Source organism: Colobus angolensis, unplaced genomic scaffold (genome assembly GCF_000951035.1).
Source record: "Colobus angolensis palliatus isolate OR3802 unplaced genomic scaffold, Cang.pa_1.0 Scaffold68, whole genome shotgun sequence".
Taxonomy (NCBI): Eukaryota; Metazoa; Chordata; class Mammalia; order Primates; family Cercopithecidae; genus Colobus; species Colobus angolensis.
The window spans coordinates 7,549,905-7,557,951 of record NW_012120487.1 but is presented as its reverse complement, the minus strand read 5'-3'; the positions used below and the strand labels follow the sequence as shown (position 1 = coordinate 7,557,951).

The 8,047-nt window shown below is 52.4% G+C and overlaps 1 protein-coding gene across 1 annotated transcript in view; it reads left to right on the top strand.

Moving 5' to 3' along the window:
• Positions 1–2,253: 2,253 nt before the first annotated feature.
• Positions 2,254–8,047, top strand: part of SSBP3 (single stranded DNA binding protein 3) — a 130,933-nt gene continuing 125,139 nt past the window's right edge. The window contains exon 1 of the mRNA XM_011926344.1: positions 2,254–2,667. The gene's annotated coding sequence lies outside the window, so the exon portion shown is untranslated. The remainder of the gene's footprint in view (positions 2,668–8,047) is intronic.

Here is an 8,047-nt window from a genome sequence, read left to right as displayed (position 1 = left end):
TGTTCTTCTGATAATGTGACTTCCACAACTGACCTCCAACCCCCACTTTTTGGCCTGGCCCCTTTGAAGCGCCTGGAGTTGGCAGAGGGGGGAGAAGTGTGGCGGGTAGAAGACGCTCTTGAGTCAGGAGCTGGCGGTGATCCGCTTTGCTCTGTGGTAGGTATTAACTACGTTCCCAGGCCTGTTTCCTGCTCCCAAATGCCAACATCCCTGCCTCTTAAGTGAGGTTTAGCTTAATCCCCAACCTTACCTAAATGTTATTTCTTTGATTATTCAGAGCTGTGGGCAGAATTTCCCTGTGTCGTCGAGAGCGTAGGTGGGGACACACTGCTGGGATGCCCTCCCCACTTGGAATCCTCTGTCTTGCATCCATCGTTCCCACAGCCCCATCCAACTAGGATGGTATTGGTCTCCCAGTGTTGTTCGTTAGCATACCTTCAGAGGTCAGACCGGGCATCCTCCTCACTTTACCAGCAGGGGATACTGAGGCCTAGGGGACGGAGATTATCCTATCTCCCCTTCTCCAGTCAAGCAGCTGGAAGCCCTGGAGCAAGGTGTGAGCTGCAGCCCTGGATACATGGTCTATAGTTTAGCAGTTGTGGAGTTGCTCCCGAAGCTTTCAGTTGGTCAGCCAGTCAACCGGCACTGGGATTTGCACAGAAGCCCTGAGACTCTGCCCTTGCCCTCCTGGCCTCCTGAGCTGGGTGGGCTGGCTCAGCCTCAGGGGACCACCTGAAAAGCCCCCAAGAGTCCACCGTATCTAAATACTGAGGGTCTGTTGCACACAAGGCAGAAATGGAGCCCTGTCAGAGTGTGGCATTGAGTTGCCAGTTAAGAGGTACTCCTTGAGGTCAGGCAGACGTGTTAGTCTTCATTTTGTATGTGCAGCGCCTGGCACATAGTAAGTGCCCAATGAAGATAAGCTTGGTGGCAGCCTGCCCATCTGGTGGGTTAAAATGGAAAAAGCTCATTCCTTTTTAGCTCGAAAATGTTCTCAGAGCTCCTGTCCTGTCCCAGATGCTGCAGAGGGCTATCGAGGTGCTGTCTCAGCCCTGCCCACGAGTGGATTAAGGAAGGAGACCCTTCTGTAAGAACGCTGCACCCTCATGCCTGGACGGTATGGTGTAGGTGTGGAAGCGCTGGTTGCCCATCTGCCTTCACTTTGGAGAGTCCACCCTTGAGGGGTCCTCTGGAACCTGATGACTGCTCTGCATGTGGAAAGACTGGGAGGCAGGTGAACATACTAGCAAAAATCATCCCTGCTCCCTGGCTGCCAGGCCATTTGTGGTGTGTCTTATTACTTGGCAAAGAAGACATTAGGACTTTATAATATTTTGTCAGAGACAAGGTCTTCCTATGTTAACCAGGCTGACCTGGAACTCCTGGGCTCAAGTGATCCTCTGGCTTCAGCTTCCTGAGTAGCTGGGACTACAGGTGTGCACCACTGTGCCCAGCTTAGGACATTAGGGCTTTAGTTGACTGGGCTGGATTTCACTCCATGGGTCCCTTCTGGATGGGGGAGAAGTGGAGGTGGCGGGGCTGGCTGGGGAGTAGGAGGATGAGGTGGCAAGGATGTGCAGGGTTGAATTTTCTCTTTTTTCTCCACAAATAGTGCTAGCACCCTTAGGGTACACCCTACCGCCAGCCCACAAACAACTTACTGAAGCACTGCCCACCCCCACATTGACCTTCCTTCCACCTGCTGTCTGCCTGACTTTGTAAGTGAGCCCCTAGCTTTTTGTCAGGAGTGGGGGTGTGGATCTGTGTGTAGCACAATGGCCTCATTTGTTGAGTGCCCACCCTGGGCCACTGTGTTAGGCACTCACGATTGCTGCAAAGCCTTTAATTAGCGTCCTAGGTTACCTGGCTGCCTTCCTCACTCGCACTGCCTTCTTCCTTTTCTCCCTTCCCCTCCAACCCCTTTAGTCTTCTGTCTCCTCTCACTGGGGACTCAGTCCTCTCTTCCTGTTTTCCCTCCCTCCCTTCCTAGGGGCCTTTAGATTCTCTGGGGAAACCAGACAGGCCTCTGCTACACCAGTGAGCCCCGTTCCCTCCACCCAGGAGATGTGGAGTGAGGTGAGGGGGCTCTACCCCCAGTGGTGAGACTGTGCCAGTCCTTTCTCTGCATCTGTGTGATTTTATGAAGTCTGTCCTGTCAAAACCAAGAGGCTGAGGAAAGTCCCTGCATTTATTCTTTGAAGACCTCTGAACGCTGGTTGCTGAGCACAAAGCAGGTGGGGCGGGTGGAGGAAGACTTTCTGAAATGGAGAGAAGGCGAGTGGACGCCCGATGACTTGCAGATGTGGGTAAAATGCTGGAGGGAGAAGCGGCTCCCGGGGCACCCGTGCTTGGCCCCCTTTGGATGTCGGCCCCCTTTGCGCCTCCCTTTGCAACTCCCAAGCTCTATGTTTGGGGTGGGAGCGGCTGCAAGGCGGTGGGGGGCTTGTTTGGCAGCCGGCGCCCATCAGACAACTGGAAAGTGCCAGTGCCTGCGTGGCCATCTGTCCCCGCCGCCTAGCTCCCGGCCGCCTTCTGCTTCCCACAGAAGGGCCCGCGCTGTTCTGCAGCACAAGGGCACGGGGCCTGGCCGGGAGGGGCAGGCACAGTTCCATTTTGCCGTTGTTTATTCCCATCTCCTTTGCAGCTCCTGCGCTTGGGAGTTGCCAGGTGCGTGAAAAGTTTGCTGCACCGTGGCCGATCAGGTGGTTTGGTGGGGCGCTGGCGGGAAGGAAAGGTGGATGTGTGTGGCGTTTCCTTTGCACCACGTCTGTTTGTTCAACTGTGGACTTTCACCCCTCCCCCGAGCCGCTGGTTTTCTTTTTTCTTGCTTTAATTTGTAAAAACGCAGCCAGAGCAAGCCAACTCCCCGGGATTTGGGCTCATCTGCACGCCACCCTCTCTGAGCTAGTTAAAGGGTTAAAAATTATGGGGAAGTTCAGCCGGCACTTGCAAGATATGGTTGCCGTAGCAACAGGCCTTCTAATCTGGTAGGTGACCTGAGAGACTGGAGAAGATGTAGGGGTTGGTTTGGCATTTCATTATTTCATGAGGCTGCCTCTCCAGCTGGTTTCTCTGCTGAGCTTAAAGCTTGCTGTTCCTGCCACTAGAATTACTGGCACATTCCAAAACAACAGTGTTGATGGCACGAGCACTGCGTTAATGGGGTCTGGCCAGGCAGGGTGGGCGGAGGAGAGGGAGCTGGGTTCCAGGAGCCCTCACGTGGGACTGTGTCTCCCCCACAAAGCGGGGAGGTGTGGATAGAGGGATGTGTGCAGGGGTTTGTCCTCCTGCGTACAATAGCCGCCTTCTTGAGACACCACCTCACATAAAGAGGGACTGGCTTTTTAGGAGGACTTTAAGATAACTCCTTCAGTTTTCCAAGAAGCCTGCTTAAATTTGGGAGGCAGGGGAGCTGTTTGAATTTGGGTGAGAGGCGGGGCGTAGTGGTTCACAGCTGTAATCCCAGCACTTTGGGAGGCCGAGGCGGGTGGATCACTTGAGGTCAGGAGTTCCAGAGCAGCCTGGCCAACATGGTGAAACCTCGTTTCTACTAAAAAAAAATTAGTCACGCATGGTGGCACGCGCCTGTACTCCCAGCTACTCGGGAAGTTGAGGCGGGAGAATCGCTTGAACCAGAAGGCAGAGGTTGCAGTGAGCCGAGATTGTGCCACTGTGCTCCAGCCTGGGCAAGAGAGTGAGACCCTATCTCAAAAGATAAATAAGTAAAATAAATTTGAGGAAGATCTCCATTGTAATGTCTGTGGTTGGTGTCCTCCTCTTGTTTTTATCTCCAGATAGATATTGTCCAGAAATTCAGCTTAGTTGAGCACAGTAACCTCATGTCTGCTGTGTGCCCGGCACAGAGAGGAACAGGACAGAGAGTGCCTGGTCTCATTCATTCTCTCATCAGACGTTTGTTGGACGCGGCATGTGGCAGGCACTGCAGAGAAGGGGCAGGTCACACCGTTGTCCTGGCCTGAGAGCCTCCCATTGTGTGAGGGACCTTCAAAGCAAGAGCAGGAGTGGAGGAGGAAACAACCCAGCCTCACCCTCCCCTTCCTTTTAGAGGGACCTTGTGTCGAGGGCAGCAAGCAGTCTTCTGGCCTTGGAAAGGCATGAGGCATTCATGGTTTTTCATTCACCTTTCTCTTTTCTACCCCTTTGCTCTTGGATGTAATTACTGGGAAATCCACAGGCTGGGTAGATGGCATGTACAGATGATGTGTTTGAAAGTCCGCTCCTCCCTGAGGCACCGCGTCTTAACACTGAGTTGTGTGTTACATTAGGTCCAGGTTCACAGGGATCTCCGATTGGTTGACTTCCTGGGTTTCTTGTTTTTTTGAATTTCTTTCCCCTGGAGAGGTTAGTGTTCCTGGGATTTGTGAGGGGGAGGGTGGGGTGGGCTGGAGAGGAGCTTAGAGTACTTACTGGGACTTCATGTGGCTTTCTCCCCCTCCCCTTCTCGATTGTAAGCTCTTGGAGGAGAGGTCTGTGTGTTAGAGGCCCAGCAGGTCTTTGTGAAAGTTGCTTGCTCCCACGTTAGATGTGAATACCGAGGACCACACGACAACAGTGGTAGCGTGTACCCTCCTGGGACTCTGGGATCCGGCAGGCCACCTCCCCACTTCACCCACTGCCTCGTGTCTCTCCTGTAGTTCTTGGGTTTGCTGTTCAGTGGGGTAACCCTCAACCATTGAGGGTCCCAGCATTGGCTTATGTTTTGTGGGATTAGGTGGAAAGACTTGCCTCGCTGTACCGTGCCATCACTGGGCTGTCCACCTGCCCTGCATGTGCCAGGTGCCTGGGAAAGGTCAACCTGGCATGTGGTTTTGATGGGTAGGAGTTTGAGGGGCTGGGAGGTGCACTGATGCTGCAGCAAGCGGAGCAGACATGCAGCCTTGTAAGGCTGTAGAGTCTGTAGACAGTAGTATGCACTGGCTCTAGGCTTTAAGGTCAGGTTGAGGATAGTGAAATGGGAGTCCCATCTTTTGTTGGGCATCCTGGTCCAGCATTGGGATGTAGGAGTGCTCTTGCGGAGCCGGGGGAGTGGTCAGCCACTGACAGCCCTGGATCTGGGTCCAGTTCTATTTCTGGTCCCTGTATGATTTGGGGGAGTCGGTCCCCTCTGTGCAGCAGTCTCCTCATCTGTAGAATGAAGGTGCTGACCTGATCATCTACAGTCCCTCTCAGTCCCTCAGCCCGTGTCTGGATGGAAATGGATAGAGAGATCTCAGCAGAGTCTGTGCATTGCTGGGCCTCAGACTGGTTTCTTGGTATAGAAGGTGGCTTTAGGTTTTATCTGGCTTGTGTGAATTTTGCCCCATTCAGAATAGTTTCACAGGGTTTGCTGAATGCCACTCCCCTTGCCCTGGACTGCAGCATGGGTAGGATGGGGCAGCCAGCCCTCGAGAGCAGCCTCTGACCCTGCCTGCTTTTCTCTGACTTCCATGGAGCCTGCGAGAGGGTGGCCAGAATTGGGATCTGACAATGCACTTGGGTCACCTGGATACTTGAAAACACTCCCATTCCCCTTCTGGGAGAAATGTTGACTTGGTAGGGCCAGCATAGAGGGTGTACAGGGTGTTCCAGAGTGGACACATCTCAGAGGAGCAAAGGGAAAAACCTTTAAGGTTGAAACCTCTGGGGATGGCCTGGCCACATGTGTGTAAGTCACAGGGCAGGAGCGGGGGTGTTGAGCTGAAGATTTTCTGCAATCTCTAGGATCTGAAAGTAGAGGTGACCTGCCAGTTTACCCTTTGAACTTGGATTTTGGCCCACAGTTTTCCCCTCACAGTGGGCGTAATTTCCACGGAAAGAATGGGTCTGCCCTATTCCAGTTGCAGCGTCAGGACCTTGTTAGATGCAAAATAAATAAAACAAACTGTGTATCCAGCTGTAAAACTGGCTGGGGCCCTCTGAGAGCTGTCCTCCCTGTGGCAGGGGTGTGTGGGGACCCGTCCATGGAGCACCTGCAGCTGGGGCCCCCATGCAGGTGAGGAAACCAAGGGCCATGCAGGGGATGGGGTGACGGTCTGAGGACACGGCGCTGTCCAGCCGCGCCGCCTCCCCACTTTACCCACTGCCTCCTGTCTCTCCTGCAGTTCTCGAAACCCCATTCAGAATCCGTTGAGGGGCCCGGTGTCAGCTTACATTTTGTGGGACTGGGTGGCTTTTGTGCTCTGTTGTGAGGGATCTGGCTTGAGCCCCATGGATTGTGTTGAGGTTCCTCTGTCATTAGTCCTCCTGTTTTAGAGTGGGAAAAACGTGACAGTTTACTCTCAGATTGAAGTTTCCGAGCAGTTGATTGAGATGGGAATTCTCAGGTTTTGTGTTGTCTGTGCGTTTCTGTTAGTGGTGATGGCAGCAAGCACAGCCGGTCATGCTAGATGCTCACATGGTCAAACGGCGAGGCGCAGCTTCCTCCCGCTGCACATCCTACAAGGTGAGACTCATGAGTTGACGGCCGGCCCACCCTCTGCTTGCCTTGTTCCATTAACATTACTGTAGTAAGACCCCAGATGGATGACTTTCTCTTCTGGAGGCTGGGAGGTGAGGGCAGGCGAGGAAGGAGTTTGGAGCTGAGATGAAGCCTCATAGGAAGTGGGGTGACCCAGTGGGAATGGTTTCTGACAGAAGGTTCCCAGGGGGTGTTTTTTGGAGAAGTCACTTGAAGAAGCCACCTTACCAATCAGTCAAGAAGTTTGGACCCATTTTGCCTCTCTGGAGATTGCCACTTAGTAGGATAACAAGGTAATTCCCTGCTAGGTGAAGTAGGACTTGAATCGGTTTACTTCAAGCTTCCTAAGGCACCTTGTGCTGCTCCCGAAGTTTTAGGCTTTTGATCCTTTTATGTACCCTGAGCCCTGTCTAGCCCAAGGCTGTTCAGACTGAAGGGACTGTTTTGTTGTTGTTGTTGTTTGTTTTGTAGAGACAGGGTCTCACTATGTTGCCCAGTTAGGTCTTAAACTCCTGGCTTCAAGGAATCCTCCTGCCTCGACCTCTTAAGTAGCTGGGACTACAGGCGTGCGCCACCAGGCATGGCCAAGATTGGGGGTCTTCATGTATTTTGCCTTCCATGCTGTGGAAGCCTGTTGGTTTGCTGGAGTCCACACTGCTCTTTAGCGCACCAGGAGCTCCTTCTGGAGAATAAACATACAGATGTTTGGGTAGATGGATGGATAGATAGGCAGTACGCTGAGCTGGGCTAGATCGAGTCAGGAGTCCTTCCCAAATGGCATTGGGGATGCTTCTACAGCTGGTGTACAGGCAGCAAGCTGGTCCCAAAACAGGGGCTCCCATAAGGGCCCAGCGAGGTCACTCCGTGGGAGCGTCTGCTGGAGGTTCATCCCTGCTAGCTTGGCCTGTTAAGGAACCCTGTCTTAGGTGAATATCCCAAATGCCAGAGGAATATGAAAAGATGAAGGAAGATAAAGTTTCATTTGTATTTAGATTATTATAACATTACTCTTGAGATCTGTGACTTTTAGCCTTTGTGGCCTCAACAATTCATAAGTGACTGGAGTCATTTATAACCTTCCTGAGCATAACTTGAATTTTGGCCCAGGAGGCAGGGGGAGTCTGTGAGTCACTGATCTGGTGGGTCAGCCTTTCCAGCACCCCTGGCTCTTCAGGCTCCACCTTTCCGGCACCCCTGGCTCTTCACACTCCGCCTTTCCGGCACCCCTGGCTCTTCAGGCTCCGCCTTTCCGGCACCCCTGGCTCTTCAGGCTCCACTTGTTTCATACATAATCTAATTTCATCCTTCCAGTAACCTTGGGTATCAGGTATAATTGCTGCCATTCTATACCTGAGAGAACCGAAGAAGTTATGTGTTCTATACATGCTTATTTTGAAAAGTAGGAGGAAAGAAGAAAAGAAAGTCACTCACCACCAGGACTAACTTTGTGCTAACTTTTCAAGTATTTCTTTTCAGTCTGTTTTCCTACTTTTACTTAACTGTTTTCACATCATCTTCTTCTGGTCAGAACATTCTCCTTATGAAAAATAGCATTTAAGGCCGGGCATGATGGCTCATGCCTGTAATTTG